Source organism: Schistocerca nitens, chromosome 7 (assembly GCF_023898315.1).
Source record: "Schistocerca nitens isolate TAMUIC-IGC-003100 chromosome 7, iqSchNite1.1, whole genome shotgun sequence".
Lineage (NCBI taxonomy): Eukaryota > Metazoa > Arthropoda > Insecta > Orthoptera > Acrididae > Schistocerca > Schistocerca nitens.
The window spans coordinates 192,416,570-192,437,808 of record NC_064620.1 but is presented as its reverse complement, the minus strand read 5'-3'; positions in this window follow the sequence as shown (position 1 = coordinate 192,437,808).

Below are 21,239 nucleotides of genomic sequence, written 5' to 3'. Positions count from 1 at the left end.
TAACTGGTAATTCCATGGTGATGCTGTGTCGATGAAGGAGACATGCCGAGAGTGCCAAAGATGGCGGATTTTGTGAAATGTTAATGGCAGACATTTCACAGTTCATATAGAAATTAATAGTAGCTAGCTGAATCATGATACCACAAAAAGAAGATTCTGATGGTGTATTCAGATTTTCAATATCTTTATTAGTTTAAAGTTTAGTATCTGACGATAAATTATACAAGTAACACCCAGAAACGAATTTCCAAAATCTGGATGGTTCATCCGATTTTGTCGTTCGACCTGTCTTTAGAAAGCTATTAGTGTAAACCTAAATTGGTATGAATTACAGGCATGTAACTTGAGTGGTACATGAGTTATTGGAGGTCAAAGTGGCCAATTACTATTAACCATGGCAGCCCATAAGTACTCCACAGAGACACGAATAAACGGGGTATGAATTACAGGCATGTAACTTGAGTGGTACATGAGTTATTGGAGGTCAAAGTGGCCAATTACTATTAACCATGGCAGCCCATAAGTACTCCACAGAGACACGAATAAACGGTAGCAGCATGCTTATAAATATATTTATCTGTCTATGTCTTTGTTTATATCCGATAAACACTATTCATGATGGAGTTGGTTAAATATTTACTGTGATTTAGAAAGCACAGAGATGTTAAGGTATTGGCCTACCTTTTGTTTCTATTCCTTTGATATATGTTTATTTGATTTGTTTATGTATTTAATAATGTGTGTTAGAGCGTGTTTATGGTCCAGCCGCAGAAATATTTATTTTATTTCAAGTTATTTAATTGTAAATCCTGTATTTCGAATGTGTTTCATTGTGTTTGTGAGTGTGAATTGTCATCGAGACGGTGCAGGAGCACTCTAGCCAATCAAAGCGATCGTTCCAAAAAAGGACACGTGGAGAGACTGTATGGAAGTTTGGGAGGAGGATCGTTTAGAGAGTGGACAGGAGAGTCCTGGACAGTACGGCGCGGCCGACGCATGGTCGCGGGAAAGGCTGGACGTGGAGCAGTGACGTATAGTCGTGGGAAAGACTTCGAGAGTGGAGCAATTTGCGCATGGTCGTGGGAGATGGAAATATCTCATAGTGCCGACTTATGCGCTTGAGAGACTTCTGTGGCTTTTGCAGTGAAGATGGAGCATGCATTTAGAGGTGAATATCTCGTGAGCTATTTTGTTGTTCATAACTAATTACGTGATGTAGGAATCTATTGTTTCCCTGTTATTCAACTTATATTTCATTTAATTGCTGTACCATCGATAGCAATAAGTGTTTTACAGTAATAAAGGACATTCTTAAAAGTACTTTTGCTACCGTACCCATCATTAAAAGTTTTTAAAATAGTACCTGCAGAATTTATTTAACTGCAATCTTTCATTTATAAATCCTATATAACATTCAAAATTCGCAAATGCCTAGTTATAGAAACCTTCGACCATTCGATTCATGTGTATATTCATATTGTATACTGTAGACTCAACAGTATTTGGCTTGTAATGTGGCAACTACGTATCCCAGCGCCTAGGCAGCGAAACAAGACAAAACTTTTAATATTTCAACTCTGACCCTTAGGGTAAGTAGTAGAGGGCCATCACACCACATCATTTCATTTTTATTTCAAATCCCTCAACTGTGAGTAGGATACTCCTTTTGTACATCCCTAAAGCCGGCACTTCCCTGTGTCTCTTTATATAAATCCGAAAAAAAAATCTTCCTGACTTCAAATTTAATTTCCCAGATCAATTGATTTCAATACCCATTGACTGCACATTAGGAAGAGATCCGACGGCCTACAGAAAACTGTACCTCTTATAACTGTTTGCAAGACAGCTAAGCGTTCTGCTTCACTCCCAATGATGTATGGCAAATCCAGGACCATTCCCATCATCCAGGATGTCATAAGGAAGTCGCCACCTAAGGAGGAGACACATCCATCTTCAGTGCCCTCCTTCAGAAACAATTTACTAACGACTAGTAGCAACAAAAAACAACAATAACAAAACTTGACAATAACCCTACAATAATAAAAGAAAATTACATGTAGCAATGGCATGAAAATACAAAATTCACCTGAACACAACACAGTGCAAAAAATACGTCACCAATATCAAGAATAAATCCAACACCAACGTGACACTTTACATAATCCAACTGTGACTTGAGAGCATAAGGCATGTCTTTCGTATTAAGCTGCAGAGAATGGTATAACAGGTGTAGGATTCGTTATGAATAGGAAGGTAGGGCAAAGGGTGTGTTACTGCGAACAGTTCAGTGACCGCGTTGTTCTAATCAGAATCGACAGCAGACCAACACCGACAACGATAGTTCAGGTATACATGCCGACGTCGCAAGCTGAAGATGAACAGATAGAGAAAGTGTTTGAGGATATTGAAAGGGTAATGCAGTGTGTAAACGGGGACGAAAATCTAATAGTCATGGGCGACCGGAATGCAAATGTAGGGGAAGGAGTAGAAGAAAAGGTTACAGGAGAATATGGGCTTGGGACAGGGAATGAAAGAGGAGAAAGACTAATTGAGTTCTGTAACAAGTTTCAGCTGGTAATAGCGAATACCCTGTTCAAGAATCACAAGAGGAGGAGGTATACTTGGAAAAGGCCGGGAGATACGGGAAGATTTCTATTAGATTACATCATGGTTAGACAGAGATTCCGAAATCAGATTCTGGACTGTAAGGCGTACCCAGGAGCAGATATAGACTCAGATCACAATATAGTAGTGATGAAGAGTAGGCTGTAAGTTCAAGACATTAGTCAGGAAGAATCAATACCCAAAGAAGTGGGACACGAAAGTACTAAGGAATGACGAGATACGTTTGAAGTTCTATAATGCTATTGATACAGCAATAAGGAATAGCGCAGTAGGCAGTACAGTTGAAGAGTAATGGACATCTCTAAAAAGGGCCATCACAGAAGTTGGGAAGGAAAACATAGGTACAAAGAAGGTAGCTGCGAAGAAACCATGGGTAACAGAAGAAATACTTCAGTTGATTGATGAAAGGAGGAAGTGCAAATATGTTCCGGGAAAATCAGGAATACAGAAATACAAGTCGCTGAGGAATGAAATGAATAGGAAGTGCAGGGAAGCTAAGACGAAATGGCTGCAGGAAAAATGTGAAGACATCGAAAAAGATATGATTGTCGGAAGGACAGACTCAGCATACAGAAAAGTCCAAACAACTTTTGGTGACATTAAAAGCAACGGTGGTAACATTAAGAGTGCAACGGGAAGTCCACTGTTAAATGCAGAGGAGAGAGCAGATAGGTGGAAAGAATACATTGAAAGCCTCTATAAGGCTGAAGATTTGTCTGATGTGATAGAAGAAGAAACAGGAGTCGATTTAGAAGAGATAGGGAATCCAGTATTAGAATCGGAATTTAAAAGCGCTTTGGAGGACGTACGGTCAAATAAGGCAGAAGGGATAGATAATATTCCATCAGAATTTCTAAAATCATTGGGGGAAGTGGCAACAAAACGACTATTCACGTTGGTGTGTAGAATATATGAGTCCGGCGACATACCATCTGACTTTCGGAAAAGCATCATCCACACAATTCCGAAGACGGCAAGAGCTGACAAGTGCGAGAATTATCGCACAATCAGCTTAACAGCTCATGTATCGAAGCTGCTTACAAGAATAATATACAGAAGAATGGAAAAGAAAATTGAGAATGCGCTAGGTGACGATCAGTTTGGCTTTAGGAAAAGTAAAGGGACGAGAAAGGCAATTCTGACGTTACGGCTGATAAAGGAAGCAAGGCTAAAGAAAAATCAAGACACTTTCATAGGATTTGTTGACCTGGAAAAAGCGTTCGACAATATAAAATGGTGCAAGCTGTTCGAGATTCTGAAAAAAGTAGGGGTAAGCTATAGGGAGAGACGGATCATATACAATATGCACAACAACCAAGAGGGAATAATAAGAGTGGACGATCAAGAACGAAGTGCTCGTATTAAGAAGGGTGTAAGACAAGGCTGTAGCCTTTCGCCCCTACTCTTCAATCTGTACATCGAGGAAGCAAAGATGGAAATAAAATAAAGGTTCAGGAGTGGAATTAAAATACAAGTTGAAAGGATATCAATGATACGATTCGCTGATGACATTGCTATCCTGAGTGAAAGTGAATAAGAATGAAATGATCTTCTGAACGGAATGAACAGTCTAATGAGTACACAGTATGGTTTGAGAGTAAATCGGAGAAAGACGAAGGTAATGAGAAGTAGTAGAAATGAGAACAGCGAGAAACTTAAGATCAGGATTGATGGTCACGAAGTCAATGAAGTTAAGGAATCCTGCTACCTAGGCAGTAAAATAACCAATGACGGACGGAGCAAGGAGGACATCAAAAGCAGACTCGCTATGGCAAAAAAGGCATTTCTGGCCAAGAGAAGTCTACTAATATCAAATACCGGCCTTAATTTGAGGAAGAAATTTCTGAGGATGTACGTCTGGAGTACAGCATTGTATGGTAGTGAAACATGGACTGTGGGAAAACCGGAACAGAATAGAATCGAAGCATTTGAGATGTGGTGCTATAGACGAATGTTGAAAATTAGGTGGACTGATAACGTAAGGAATGAGGAGGTTCTATGCAGAATCGGAGAGGAAAGGAATATGTGGAAAACACTGATAAGGAGAAGGGACAGGATGATAGGACATCTGCTAAGACATGAGGGAATGACTTCCATGGTACTAGAGGGAGCAGTAGAGGGCGAAAACTGTAGAGGAAGACAGAGATTGGAATACGTCAAGCAAATAATTGTGGACGTAGGTTGCAAGTGCTACTCTGAGATGAAGAGGTTAGCACAGGAAAGGAATTCGTGGCGGGCCGCATCAAACCAGTCAGTAGTCTGATGACAAAAAAAAAAAAAAAAAAAAAAAAAAAATCGATTGGGGCTCTTTCTTTCAGCCAGCTGCACCTAATAGTACCGGGTTGGACGCAGCTAACTTTGGCACAGCATCCGAAGCACCCTTAACATGTTTCACCAGACTGAATTGCACGATTGACGCTTAGGTAGGAAACTGTACCTTAACGTTAGATGTTGAGGTCATATCCACGACCTGATACGACCTGTGATACTTGGTCAAGAAATTGTTCATGTTTCCCTTTGGTGAACCAGGGTTAGTGACAAATATCCATTCCCTATACGATACTGCAAATACCTGCCCTTGCACTATTCGGCTTTCCTTGTCGTTATAGCGCCACATTGTTCACGTTTTGTACGTTTCTCCACATCTCCCGTAGTCTTCTCGCAAACTTCTTCATTGGTTAGCAATTCGATCCAAATTTAGGACTTACATCGTTAAGGTATGGCGGCATTTAATTTGTTCGCGCAAACTACATATGGAAAATAGTTATACCAGTCGTCGTGTCTAGCATTCATGTAAAAGCTTAGCAATTTAAAAATGCTCTAATTCTCACGCTCCATCCAGCCTTTAGTTTGTGGGTAGAACGGACTCGTTCATAACTTCCGAATATGGAGCACACGGTACATCTGGTTGTAGGTACCGAAACTAAGTTCGTACTCTGGTCTATAATTAAGGTATAAGGCACTCCAATCTTCAGTATCCAATCGTTAATTACTATTTGTGCCACAGTACAGGCCTTTTGGTCTGTAATTACTATCATTACTAGATATAGTGAAAAACATTGATTATCGAAAGCACATATGTGTTCTTAACAGATGTTATGTTCTATGGTTAGCAAATACACCTGTCTATTGATCGTAGGTCGGCATGATCTGGCAACACATGCTCATTAGCCTGTTGTAGAACATTCCTTTAAGGCGCTGTACAACAAATTCTCATGCATGATAAAAGTGTGGCTCTGACTTAAAAGCGTGACAATCTTTACCATCTATTTGTGTTTGTTGCTGTTCCTTTAGACTCTTGTCGAATGTACTTAGCGTGGCTATTTATGACTAGTGTATCTGCATTTGTGTGGACAACCTTGTAACCACTCTCATTAAGCGTGTGAACCCAGCGTGGCAAGCGAGCAAATGAGACTTTTAGTCCAAACAGTCATTTCAGTGACGTACGATCAGTCACATTTTTAAATCTTCTACAAGACAAGGAACACCAGAAATGTGTAATACATCATATGACTGTTAACATTTCGGTTGTTGAGTAGTTACGTCACGCCTTATTTAACTGCCACAAAGCATACGCTACTGGATGCTCCTGTCCATCAAGCATCTGACTCAAAATACATCCGACTGCCCCATTAGAAGCATCATAAGACAGAATGACACGTTTTCTAAAATCTGAAATAACCCATACGGGATCGGAAACCACTGTGTCCTCCAATTTCTCTGATACTACTTGACTTTCCTCCTTCCAGTGAAACATTACACTCTTTGCGAGTAATGTAATTAAGAATACAGTACATTCTCTCAAAAATAAAGGTATCAGGTTTTTATGTTGTTTCCAATAGAGTACTAAATATTCGTTTGTATATAATAAATCTGATCTGAACCGAAATATGTAATGCATCACTAACTGAACGCATTTTTACAGAGAGACTGAATATATGTTTTCGATAAACACCTCTTTAAGAAGAGCTATAAGAGAGATGTCAGTAACTATCATCCTTTTTCACTGTTGACATCATTTTCCGAAATATTTGAATAATATCTCAACTCAGCAATAAAAATATCCTCAGGGAATGAAAGTTTGGGTTTCGTGCTCCCTGAGAAAGGCATTTACATGTTAAATCACCGAATTTTACATACTTTAAATGATAAAATAGCAACGACTGGTATTTCATGCGACCTATCTAAGGCCTCTAACTGTGTGAATCACAGTATTCTCCTACATAAATTCAGGTTGTATGAGATTGATGGTATAGCCAACCACTGGATGATGTCATATCTAACCAAATAAATGCAGAAGGATATACTTAATAGTTCAACCATTATAGTCCAGGGACATATACCACAAGGATCAGTCTTCGGCCTACTAATGTTCCCCTGCATGTAAACGATCTTTGGTCTAATATACAAAAAACAGAATTAGTTCTGTGCTGACTACGTGTCAATAAATCGTTTTCTACGAGGTACTTCATAATATTCGAATAAAGTATATGTTCCAAAACCCTACTGCAAATCAACGTTAGTAATATGGGCCTGTAATTCAGCGGATTACTCCCACTTCCCTTTTCGCGTATTGGTGTGACTTGAGCAATTTTCCAGTCTTTAGGTACGGATAATTCTGTGAGGGAGCAGTTGTATATGCCATTATTGCTAAATAAAGGAAATTGATGTACATAATTACAATATCATAAGGTAAAATGATATTCATTCCTCCATGTTAAGGTTCCCTTTAGCACAAAAACTGGTGCATGGTGATGCAGCAACAATTTTTCATCACTTTCCTAGTGATACAAAATGTCTGACAGATAGCATAGGTAAAAGTCGAAAATAAATTGAAAAGGTTTCTTGTATTCAATTTCTTATTTTCTGTAACAGAATTTGTATTATAATGTGTGAAAGGTTGTGGGTAGGAATTACTAACGAGCATCTGTATATTTTAGGGAAAAAAGTAAAGTTATAAATGTTCAGCACGCAGCAGATTACAAATAAATTTCCGGTGAATACGTCAAATGACTCATTCCACATAATTACGATTTATTGTACAAAATGATCCGTGAACATGAAACTAACTAACTAATCTGTTCAAAGGTTTAGTTATTTTCACGAAATTCATTCCGAGTTTACTGTAGTAGCTGTACAAAGCGACGGGGGACTGCATCTGTTCGGCCGTCCATGGTGCTGGAAAATTTTGAATTGCTTACCTCGTAGAAAACGGTCTATTGACACACAGTCATCATAGGTTTGGAAAACATCGTTCCTGTGAAACACAACTAGCTCTTTATTCACATGAAGTGTAGAGTGCTATTGACAAGGGATTTCAAATCGTTTCCTTATTTCTGGAATTTTGACACTGTACCACACAAGCGGCTCGTGGTGAAATTGCGTGCTTATGGAATATCGTCTCAATTATGTGACGGAATTTGCGATTTCCTGTCAGAGAGGTCACATTTCATAGAAATTGACGGAAAGTTATCGAGTAAAACAGAAGTGATTGTGCCGTTCCCCAAGGTAGTTCCTTCTCTGTGGAAACTGTTTGGGAGACAATCTGAGCAGCTGTATCCGGTTGTTTGTAGATGACGCTGGCGTTTATCGACTAATCAAGTCATCAGAAGATCAAAAATTGTTCAAATGGCTCTGAGCACTATGGGACTTAACTGCTGTGGTCATAAGTCCACTAGAACTCAGAACTACTTAAACCTAACTAACCTCAAGGCATCACACACATCCATGGCCGAGGCAGGATTCGAACCTGCGGCCGTAGCGGTCGCGCGGTTCCACACTGTAACGCCTAGAACAGCTCTGCAACTCCGGCCGGCTCAGAAGATCAAAACAAACTGCAAAACGTTTTAGAAAAAATATCTGAATGGTGCGAAAAGTAGCAGTTGACCCTAAATAACGAAAAGTGTGAGGTCATCCACATGAGAGCTAGAGCTGTGAGTACCGGGCGTGAGTCGTGCTTCGGTAGCTCAGATGGTAGAGCACTTGCCCGCGAAAGGCAAAGGTCCCGAGTTCGAGTCTCGGTCGGGCACACAGTTTTAATATGCCATGAAGTTACATATCAGCGCACACTCCGGTGCAGAGTGAAAATCTGATTCTGGAAACATCCCCCAGGCTGTGGCTAAGCCATGTCTCCGCAATATCCTTTCTTTCAGGAGTGCTAGTTCTGCAAGTTTCGCAGGAGAGCTTCTGTAAAGTTTGGAAGGTAGGGGACGAGATACTGGCAGAAGTAAAGCTGTGAGTACCGGGCGTGAGTCGTGCTTCGGTAGCTCAGATGGTAGAGCACTTGCCCGCGAAAGGCAAAGGTCCCGAGTTCGAGTCTCGGTCGGGCACACAGTTTTAATCTGCCAGGAAGTTTCATATCAGCGCACACTCCGCTGCAGAGTGAAAATCTCATTCTAGGGTTGCAATGATGCAATTCGAGATATGATGTAGGAAGATATACAGGTCGGAGATGAAGTGAATATGAGTGACTGTGAAGAAGATAATGGTATTCAGGTAACGAGTGCATCTACGTTTGTAGCTAGAAGTGAGCAGATAACATATAACACAGTATGGCTTAATGTGGGCAAGCAGTTTTCGAGGAATGTAATACGTGAAACTGCACCTGTTCCACGTCACCTTCGACCACAGTTACAGACAAGGGCAGATTATTTCAGACTTCTTATCACCGATCACATCCAGAGTTTAATAGTAATACATACTAATAATCATGCAAAAGATAACCAAATTCTTGAACCAACTACTGTACGCTGGATTGAACCTGATTCTACAGAGCTACCTGCATTCTTTGGTCTACTAATAGTAGCTGGCTTGCATAAGGCACGTGGGAAACTTTTAAGTGAATTTTGGTCACAAGTGGATGGCTATCAACTTTTCTATGAGCTTTTCAAGATTTTGTGATATCTTGATGTGCCTCCTGTTCGATGATCAACTTACTAGGGAAGAAAGGAAAGCTGTTTTTGGATCACAAGATGAACCTATAATGGCTGTGTTTGAAATGTTTGTTGATGCTTGCATTTGGTCTTTTGTCCATGGACCTTATACTACAGCTGATGAGCATCTTTGTATTTTCAGGAGACGGTGTCCATTCAAGGCGTACATTCTTTCGAAACCTAGAAAGTATGTGGAAAAAGTGTGGGGCTGTTGTAGATTGAGAGACCAACTTTGTCACAAATGTACAAATGTATACGGTGAAATTTACTGAAGGAAGGGGTATAAATCAAGGGAAACGGGTGGTACATGATTTACTTGATCACTTAAAGGGAAGCGGTAGGAACATTACCACTAATAATTTTTTACAAGTTTTAACTTGGAACATAACTTCTTGCTGATAAATTGACACTTGTTGGAACTTTCTGGCCAACGGAAAAAGGATACCAAATGTAATGCTGACATCCAAACAGAGGCGTTCATTAACGACCTCTATTGGGTATGCACAGAATACTGTTTTAGTTTCGTATGTTCCTATGCGCAGAATACTGTTTTAGCTTCGTATGTTCCTACACAAAGTAAATAAGTCTTTCTGTTGTCTACTATCCACCAAACAGTTGATGTAAGTGAGAATGAGCACAAAAATCGTGAAATAATAATGTTCTACAACTCAGCAAAGTCAGGGGTTGATACAGTTGATAAGACGGCTAGACATTATTCAGTTCAGTGAAACGTGGAACAATAAGGTCATTTGCTGTATATTTCGATATACTAGGTTTAGCTTCTCTCAGCGCTTCCGTTCTGTATTGTATATTTTTACAAGAAAACAGAAGTAAAAATGCAAGAAGAGAATTCCTCTCAGAACTAGGAAAAGGATTACACAAACCTCACATTGAACGACAAACACTGTCACCAAAATGCAGAACCCAACGCATTCGTTTAGCAATAATATCTGCAGGATTTAAGGATCTTCTAAAGGAAAAACACCACGATAACCGGAAAACCGATATTCCAAATCTGAAAAGAAAACAGGGTGATTACTGCCCAAGGTGTAAGGACAAGAAAGTGAATCAACAATGCGATGGGTGTCACTAGTTTGTCTTTAAAGAACATGCTAGGATAAGTGTGTTGTGTAATGATTGTTCGTCATACGACATGGAGAGCGAGTATGAGTGTATTTCTAATAAAATTATATATAAGTGATATTACACATAATATTAATAAATTACAGTTTTGTCACATAGTGTGTGGGTTATGAATATTTTGCGTTAAAATAATTTTTGGAACTAAGCAAACTAAACAGAATCTGTAGTCGTATTTCTAACAAATATAGTTATTTATTTATGTATTTATTTATTGTTCCGTGGGACCAAATTAAGGAGAAGTCTCCATTGTCATGGAACGAGTCAATACATGAAATTATAACACGATAGTAGAAACAGATAAAATGAGACATAAAAAAAAAACATACTCAGGCGACAAGTCGTAAGCTTAAATAAAGAAAATCAACAATGTAACACTGGAATTTGCTTAATATTTTAGCTCTTCCAGGAGCTCCTCGACAGAATAGAAGGAGTGAACCATGAGGAAACTCTTCAGTGTAGACTTAAAAGAGTTTGGGCTACTGCTAAGATATTTGACTTCTTGTGGTAGCTTATTGAAAATGGATGCAGCAGAACACTGCACTCCTTTCTGCACAAGAGTCAAGGAAGTGCATTCCACATGCAAATTTGATTTCTGCCTAGTATTAACTGAATGAAAGCTGCCAACTCTTGGGAATAGGCTAATATTGCTAACAACAAACGACATTAAAGAAAATATATACTGTGAGGGCAATGTCAGAATTCCCAGACTATTGAATAGGGGACGACAAGAGGTTCTCGAACTTACACCGCATATAGCTCGAACAGCCCGTTTTTGAGCCAAAAATCCCCTTTTTGAATCAGAAGAATTACCCCAAAAAATAATACCATACGACTTAAGCGAATGAAAATATGCGAAGTAGACTACTTTTCGTGTTGAACTGTCACTTATTTCAGATACTGTTCTAATGGTAAATAAAGCAGCATTTAGTTTCTGAACAAGATCTTGGGCATGGGTTTTCCACAACAACTTACTATCTATCCGAACGCCTAGGAACTTGAACTGTTCCGTCTCGCTTATAATATGCCCATTCTGTCTGATCAAAATATCGGTTCTTGTTGAATTGTGAGTAAGAAACTGTAAAAACTGAGTCTTACTGTGATTTACCATCAAATTATTTTCCACAAGCCATGAACTTATTTCATGAACTACATTATTTGATACTGTTTTAATATTACACACAAGATCCTTCACTACCAAGCTGGTGTCATCAGCAAACAGAAATATTTTTGAATCACCTGTAATACTAGAAGGCATATCATTTATATAAATAAGAAACAGCAGTGGCCCCAGCAACGACCCTTGGGGAACGCCCCACTTAACAGTACCCCATTGGGACTGAACATCACTACCACTCTCAATATTGCGGAGAATTACCTTCTGCTTTTTGTTCTTAAAGTAAGAGGCGAATCAATTGTAAGTTACTCCCCTTACTCCATAATGGTCCAACTTCTGCAGTAATATTTTGTGGTCAACACAGTCAAAAGCCACCGTTAAATCAAAGAAAACACTAGCGTTCGCAAGCTTTTATTTAATCCGTCCAAAACCTCACAGAGAAAAGAGAATATAGCATTTTCAGTTGTTAAACCATTTCTAAAACCAAACTGTACGTTTGACAGCAAATTATGCGAATTTAAATGCTCCAGTAGCCTTGTATATACAACCTTCTCGATAACTTTAGCAAACACCGATGGTATAGAAATAGGTCTAAAATTGTCAACATTATCCCTGTCTCCCTTTTTCTAAAGTGGCTTCACTACCGAGTACTTTAATCGGTCAGGAAACCGACCACTCCTAAAGGAAAAGTTACTGATACGGCTAAGTACTGGGCTAACATACATAGAACAATACTTCAGTATTCTGCTAGATACCCCGTCATATCCATGAGAGCTCTTGGTCTTTAGTGATTTAATTATTAACTCAATCTCCCTCTTGTCCGTATCATGGAGGAGCATTTCAGGTAACAGTCTCGGAACACTTTTTTCTAAGAGCGCTATATGATTCCCTGTTGGGACTACGTTTGTATTTAGTTCACCTGCTATATTCAAAAAGTGATTATTAAATACTGTACATATATGCGACTTATCAGTAACACGGAAATTCCCACTATGCACTGATTCTATATCCTCGGCCTGTCTCTGCAGACCAGCCACTTCCTTTACGACTGACCATATGGTTTTAATTTTATCCTGAGACTTAGCTATGCTATCTGCATACCACATACTTTTTTCCTTCCTAATAACATTTTTAAGCACCTTACAATACTGTTTGTAATAGGCTAGTGCATTTAGATTTTGCCTGTTTCTAACGTTTTGATATAATTGCCACTTTGTTCTACAAGATTTTCTTATCCCTCTAGTCAGCCACCCATGTTGCCTATTTGTGCTAGTACCCTGTTTTGAACGTTCTAATGGAAAGCAACTTTCAAAGAGCACGAGAAAAGTCTTGAGAAAAGCATTATATTTATCATCTTCTGTATCAGCGCTATAAACATCTTGCCACTCTTGTTCCTTGATAAGGTTTACAAAGGTCTCTACAGCAACTGGATCAGCTTTCCTAAACAGTTGATAACTATATTTAACATGTGTTGCAGCACAAAAATCTTTTAGAGTTAAAATTTGTGCATCATGATCTGAAAGGCCATTCACATTTTTACTAACAGAATGCCCTTCTAGTAATGAGGAATGAACAAAAATGTTGTCTATGGTTGTTCTACTGTTCCCTTGCACTCTCGTTGGAAATAATACGGTTTGCATAAGTTTATATGAATTAAGGATGTCTACCAGCATCTTTTTCCTTGCACAATCACTTATACAATTAATGTTGAAGTCACCACATATAACAAACTTTTTGTATTTCCTATAAAGTGAACCAAGAACCTCCTCTAGCTTTAGCAAAAATTTTGTGAAATCGGAGTCTGGGGATCTATAAATAACAACAGTTAGAAGTTTAGCTCCATTAAATTTAACCACACCTGCAGAACATTCAAACACCTTTTCAGTGCAGTACTTTGAAACATCAATTGACTCAAATGGGATGCCGTTTTTCACATACATGGCTACACCCCACACCGCAAAGGGCTCCTAGAAAAGCTGCCAGCCAACCTGTATCCTGGTGAAGGAAGTCTCTGAATTATCTCCTTATTTAAGAAGTGTTCCGATATACCAATAATTTCAGAGTCAACATCTATAAGCAGTTCACAAACTTTATCTCTAATACCTTGTATATTCTGATGAAATATACTAATTCCGTCATTACTGGGATACCTAAGCTTCGTCAATAGTGGTTCCTTTGTTAGAGAGACTTCCCTTAAGCAGGAATACCTATCAGCTGACTTCAATCTAAAAAAGGTGCAGCTCTAACACCCACTACTGCAGGAATTTTCCCATGAGTGATCCCACCACCCCCACCTATGCTGTCACCTATAAGCTTTGCCAACCTCCCCTTCCCATACCTGTTGAGGTGCAGGCCATGTCTAGTGAAACCCGTCCTGCTGATACACTCCACCGGCACCACTCCTGCTGATAGACTCCACAATGACAACTTATATGTAACTAAATTATATTAAGAAACTATAAAGTTCTAATATTAACATCGTGCATATGGTTCTCAGTAAATTACAATTACATTTCTGGACATATTTCAAATTTTATCGCCATAAAGTTGCTCGGATCGCTTTGGGGTCAAAAAAGACCACAGGCATACAACATGCTCTTCCGGAGCTGATACCACGCGAGGATTACCCAGTCTTACTGCCCGACTCCAAACCACAGTGCTTGGGTCCAAGAGTTACCTAACAATCATTTTTCTCAACAAACTGTGCCGTTTATATGCTGGAATAACACTTCCCTACACAACCTGTGTCGCGAGGTTAACGACCGCTTCCTGACACCAGCTATAATGATCGGTCCTTTTCCAGGTACCTGTGCCTCATAATGGGTGAGAGGAATGGTGAGGGAAAGGACAGATTTACGCTGGGGCTTATGGTCAGACAGTGGTAGTACTGAGAGATGTTTAATGAAGTAGTCTTATTCAGCACTTCAGCCGTTTTCACGGCCGCGCTCTCTGCTTGCAAACACCGCCTATCACGGAATACTATAGGAGGTAGACGAGTAGTTTTTTTTGTTTTTTTTTTTGTTCATATTGCTTGTCCTGTTAGCTTTTTCTAGCTCGTTCTCTACTGATCACGGGTTGCTAGACCCAGTTGAATCTGTAAAGTGTGAGTTTGTCGGTAGCACGTACGTTCCCGAGTAACAAAATATTTCTTCACTCTTTCTCAGACTATTTCATGCGGTCGGCCGTTGACCAGTGTCATAAACGACCCCCGGCTTGGACTGTTTTGTCATAATGTCAACAATACCGTCTATTGGCTTATTTAATTACGGCATCGGCTAGGCTCGCCTCTACCACCTAGACGTGGTAGGAATAATGGTAGGAAAAAATTGCAAAAATTCACAAATTCCGCGACCATCTTTTCCGGGGCGCCACAGCAGAAAGTGTACTATACACTTCGGAAAACTGGTGCAGTAAACAGGATCTAAGTGTCAGGTCCAAGAAAACCGATGTAGCACCATTTACGAGGAACCAAATCCATCACGTACATCGTATACATTAATGTCAAGTATGTCTTTGAAACTCTATAAGTAGAGGGATGTGAAATCATATAGATAATAAAGGTTACGAGGGAAAAAGCACTCTTATGATCACTAAAAGGGTCTGTGGTAAGAACTAGATTCTAAATCTCTAGGAATATGTTCTGGATATTCACCTCTGTAATGAGGCATACGACAACTGGTGGGGTACAGTAGGACGGATTAAAGTAGAAGGTGGTTGTTGCGGAGTTCGGTAAAGTTTAGTGATGGGACCGCTTAACAGGAGAACAGCGATAATGAATACGATGTATTCATTGAAGGTGAAAGGAATATAAAATTTTAATATTTTTTTTAACAGAAGAAGTTTGAAATAAGACTGCAGCACTGCTCACCTAATTTGCAGAAATGATTATAGGCAGCTAGTTAATTTTGTTCACTTCCCAGAGCTGAGAAAATGACCACCCCACTTCCCTGACTCATGCATTAAGATTTCTATTGATTAAGCTGTCAGATATTTTTACAAATTCTCTGTCATCATTGAACACTTTGTAAATCACTGTTGACATTGCACCTTGGGGTACGCAACAGTTTGAATATAGTTTGTAAATTTCATTTTGAAGCAGAAATCTAGCTCAGCTTCTGCCTGCTTGCGTTTGCTGTCGGGCTTTTGAGAAATCTGCAACAGTGTTGCCATAAGACGCGAGGTAAATGGAAATTTCGTTTAGGGGCATGTTGTTTTACTACAGTTGCACATTTAATATGGAGAGAGGTTGTATTCAGACCAGGTACGGTTCAGTTCAAAGTAGGTTATGTTGCGTCAAAGATTAGCACGCGAGTTTAAGGTGGATAACAGACGGTAAGGACATTGTTTTGGTAATACGTCGATTATTTTTTATACAGTGGATATAGCTGAATCAAGAGGCAGCACGTAGAATATTGGACTAGGATCCAAAATCAGAAAATGGCAAGCCAATGTTGGCGAATCAGTATTTCAAGAGAAGTTCTATAACAATGAACTTGAACAGGAAGCAAATCAAACTCGGTGTAGAACTCATGACTGGCCATAGAACTTCGCAAATCATCATCACGCAAGGACACAGAGGAGAAAGCCACTAAATGTGGACTACGTGGTGAGGAAGATCAAACTGCACCACCTCTAATCTTCCAATGTGAAGCTCTCGAGGGTGAAAGACACAGAATCTCCGAGTCGGTAGAGCCTGCAGAAGTCGTGTTTATTAAGGACCCAGTAGACCGTCTTCTACGACTACTTAATGGTACCGGTTTCCTTTACTAGAATCACAGGGAGCGAAACAGTGCCATGAATTCTATAGTCCGCAGCTCGTGGTCGTGCGGTAGCGTTCTCGCTTCCGACGCCCGGGTTCCCGGGTTCGATTCCCGGCAGTGTCAGGAATTTTCTCTGCCTCGTGATGACTGGGTGTTGTGTGGTGTCCTTAGGTTAGTTAGGTTTAAGTCGTTCTAAGTTCTAGGGGACTGATGACCATAGATGTTAAGTCCCATAGGGCTCAGAGCCATTTGAACCATTTTTTTTTTTTTAACCATGAATTCAATTTCCGTGGGGCCAACATTGGGCTAGGACCGTCGTTGTTTATATCTCCCTACATAAAAAAAATGAGCAGCTGAGTGTGCCTATAGTGTCCACAAGGTATGTTATTTTTATTTCACTTCACATTTTACTAAGTTTTTGGTAATTAGCGGAGACATACAAGCATATTTAATAGATGTATATACTGTATAGACAGTCTTCTACGACTACTTAATGGTACCGGTTTCCTTTACTAGAATCATCCTTTCCTCCTCTCACATCATGAATAAAAAGCGTGAATGAGAGTGTACAAGATAAAAGTAGTTGCTACAGTGGCAAAATAGCGAACCTTGTAAAGCACGTACCAGGAAGAAAAGAGGCTTCTTTTAGCCTTGGATGAAGCTCTTGTACCGTCTGTCACCGCAAAGTAGGGAGCTCTCTGAGGACTTCCGGGGGAAAAAGAGTACACTCAGCAGTGTTCCGGGAGGCGCGAGACGGGCGTCATTCAGAGTGAGTGTTCCTATTCATAGCTAACTCATTATCTTATTTTTGCAGATTTCAGCTCCAGTCAAAATACACGACTTGTTCTCATCGCTCACTGCTCGTTGAATGATATTAGGAACATTTCTTGCTAATTTCGGTATATTATGAGCAGGTGCACTTAGCCACGTATGCAAGCTGTTGTTATACTCCACCCTTGTTGAAACATGTGGACATGTGATATATCTTCTCAATTCAGTTTGATATTACTTAGGTGTTTGGTCTCTCGAATACAGCATAATTGAACAAATTTCTCAGACTTTAGTGATTTCGATTTCAGTTTCGAATCTAGTTCCTACGTATTTTTGTTGTCTCAGCACGTGTTAAGTACGAATCTGAGAAACTGAAGTTCGCAGATCGCCTCTCACAGTAATGTATCTTATAACTGTGGCGAATCTCTATTATATGCGTATATGTGCCTCTGAAATGGTTCAAATGGCTCTGAGCACTATGGGACTCAACTGCTGAGGTCATAAGTCCCCTAGAACTTAGAACTACTTAAACCTAACTAACCTAAGGACAACACACACACATCCATGCCCGAGGCAGGATTCGAACCTGCGACCGTAGCGGTCGCGCGGTTCCAGACTGTAGCGCCAGAACCGCTCGGCCACCAGCGGCCGGCTATGTGCCTCTGAACTTTCCATAATTAATAATTAATGAGCAATCGAGGTGGGGTCTGCAAAACGCAGCTATTAATGTAATTTTGTTACTCAGCCGAGAGCGTTATGAACAACATTTGTTAATTATTTCGTTAGTTTGTTCCGTTGCGTCTTCAATAAACGTGATATTGTTACCAGAGCCAGTACTTACGTAATCTCTAGCAAAACTTCAATTTTACGTCCTATTGCTATCCGTTGTGCAAAACATAAATATGGCCAAGTTACTTATTTAATATTTATTCAACTATCATAAATGTGCAGATCCAGAAACCATTTCATTTAAACATTGAAGGTTTTTCTACCTTGTATATCCAGATACCGACTCCCCACCCTCCATGCCTCTTAAGAGATACTTCATTTTAATCGACACCAGGAGCACCGATCCCCAGATCCACATACATGTACACGTACAGGTACACGTACAGGTACACTTCAAAATCATTTCTGAGCTACGCAGGATCGGATCGATGCTCGATCGCAAACGTCATGCGGAATCTTTGGAGGTTTTCCGTGCCAGGCGTTTTGACAAGCACGTGGCGAGGTAGTTAAAGATTAATAGGGAAGACGTAAACAGCAGCTTAGAGCGCGCACACGGCCTTCCGCCTTTCAGCCATGAAATATTAAACTTTATCAGTCCCAGAGTGATATTTTGGTCAAAACAACGTCCTTGTACAGATCAGGTCTGCATCTGCCGAGATAGAGTTTAATATGTTTTAACTAAACACCCTGACTTTTCTTTTTGATTTGAGAAACTTGCAGCTTGTTATGTTTGCCCGTGACGATATTGTGTCCCAAGGAGCTGATAGGGTTAAGCACCTGGATGTTCTCGCATGGACCCACAAAGCGTGGGTCCAACTCAGAAAACACGGCTACGTCACCCTAAAAAATGCCCCTAAAATTGGAAATAAAAACATGAACACCAACACTCACCCTGCATGCATGGCGACCCTTATTATAGCGCTGTGCCTACCTCCAGTGTGCGAGCCCAGTATTCTTTCTGGCTGTCTTCCGTTGCTGCTGGATGACCTCAGGCGTGACTGCGTCCGGCGAAAGACTGTTCACATACTGTAAAGTAGACTGTGGAGAATTAAGAGTGTAATTCCACGTCAAGGAGATGGATGTTGCCTTAAGAATCTCGCGATGACCCGAGTTAAAGGCTGATTTCAACCTCGGAAAAGAAAAATCCCACTAGTGATGAGATTCAGCGTCAAACATGATCAGTGCAGATTTCTAATTACTATTCATTGTTTAGGCAAACCAACGTCGAGGGCAGTATAGCAGCGTGGTGAACAGAAACACTTAAAATGACTGGACAAAAGGCTCAGTACTGTCACCAACCACTGTCCGAAGTAGGGACAAAAGTGGAAAGAGCCTAGACAAATGGCGAATGGTGAAGTCCGTAGTCACTCGACTGCACCGGACCAACTATAAACACCTGGTAATGGCGCACCCGTAGTCTGAGCATAGCGCCCTTGTGTAGTAATCAAAACGTCTTTGGTCCCGGATGTAAAACCCGCAGCGGCTTAAATTTTGTTTAATAATAAACATTGGCGACCGAGGACTTTCGGCATAAGAAGTCCCCCGCGTTCTGCCAAAGGTCTTGTTAAAGGGGTTGGAGGAGCGGACACTCATTCAGGGCCCCACTTGTCCTTGGGGGTGGGAAACTGCCATTATAGGCGGAAGTATCAGCAATGGTAAATGGCACGAGGATGCGAAAGGCAATGGAAATCACTGCATCAAAACACATAACGCGGATCCAGAGGACATGTGGCCTGCAACACATATCTTCATTGCCAAAAGATTCCGGAATAATCCCCCTCTCGTTCTTCGTGGTAGGGAAAGTAGAAAGTCTAAAAAGAGAAATGCAAAGGCTCAATCTAGATATAGTAAAGGTCAGTGAAGTGATATAGAAAGAAGACATGGATTTCTGGTCAGATTAGTATAGGGTAATATCAATAACAGCAGAAAATGGTATAACGTGAGTTGTTGTTGTTGTTGTGGTCTTCAGTCCTGAGACTGGTTTTATGCAGCTCTCCATGCTACTCTATCCTGTGCAAGCTTCTTCATCTCCCAGTACCTACTGCAACCTACATCCTTCTGAATCTGCTTAGTGTATTCATCTCTTGGTCTCCCTCTACGATTTTTACCCTCCACGCTGCTCTCCAATACTAAATTTGTGATCCCTTGATGCCTCAAAACATGTCCTACCAACCGATCCCTTCTTCTAGTCAAGTTGTGCCACAAACTTCTCTTCTCCCCAATCCTATTCAATACCTCCTCATTAGTTACGTGATCTACCCAACTTATCTTCAGCATTCTTCTGTAGCACCACATTTCGAAAGCTTCTATTCTTTTCTTGTCCCAACTGGTTATCGTCCATGTTTCACTTCCATACATGGCTACACTCCATACAAATACTTTCAGAAACGACTTCCTCACACTTAAATCTATACTCGATGTTAACAAATTTCTCTTCTTCAGAAACGATTTCCTTGCCATTGCCAGTCTACATTTTATATCCTCTCTACTTCGACCATCATCAGTTATTTTGCTCCCTAAATAGCAAAACACCTTTACTACTTTAAGTGTCTCATTTCCTAATCTAATCCCCTCAGCATCACCCGATTTAATTTGACTACATTCCATTATCCTCGTTTTGCTTTTGTTGATGTTCATCTTATATCCTCCTTTCAAGACACTGTCCATTCCGTTCAACTGCTCTTCCAAGTCCTTTGCTGTCTCTGACAGAATTACAATGTCATCGGCGAACCTCAAAGTTTTTACTTCTTCTCCATGAATTTTAAAACCTACTCCGAATTTTTCTTTTGTGTCCTTTGCTGCTTGCTCAATATACAGATTGAATAACATCGGGGAGAGGCTACAACCCTGTCTCACTCCTTTCCCAACCACTGCTTCCCTTTCATGCCCCTCGACTCTTATAACTGCCATCTGGTTTCTGTACAAATTGTAAATAGCCTTTCGCTCCTTGTATTTTACCCCTGCCACCTTCAGAATTTGAAAGAGAGTATTCCAGTAGGATTCGTTATAAATAGGAAGGTAAGGCAGAGAGTCTGTTACTGTGATATGGTAGTTCTTAGGAAAATCGTCAGCAAAACAATACCGACAACGGTTGGTCGGATATACATGCCTACGTCGCATACTGAAGATGAAGACATAGAGAAAGTATATGAGGATATTGGAAGG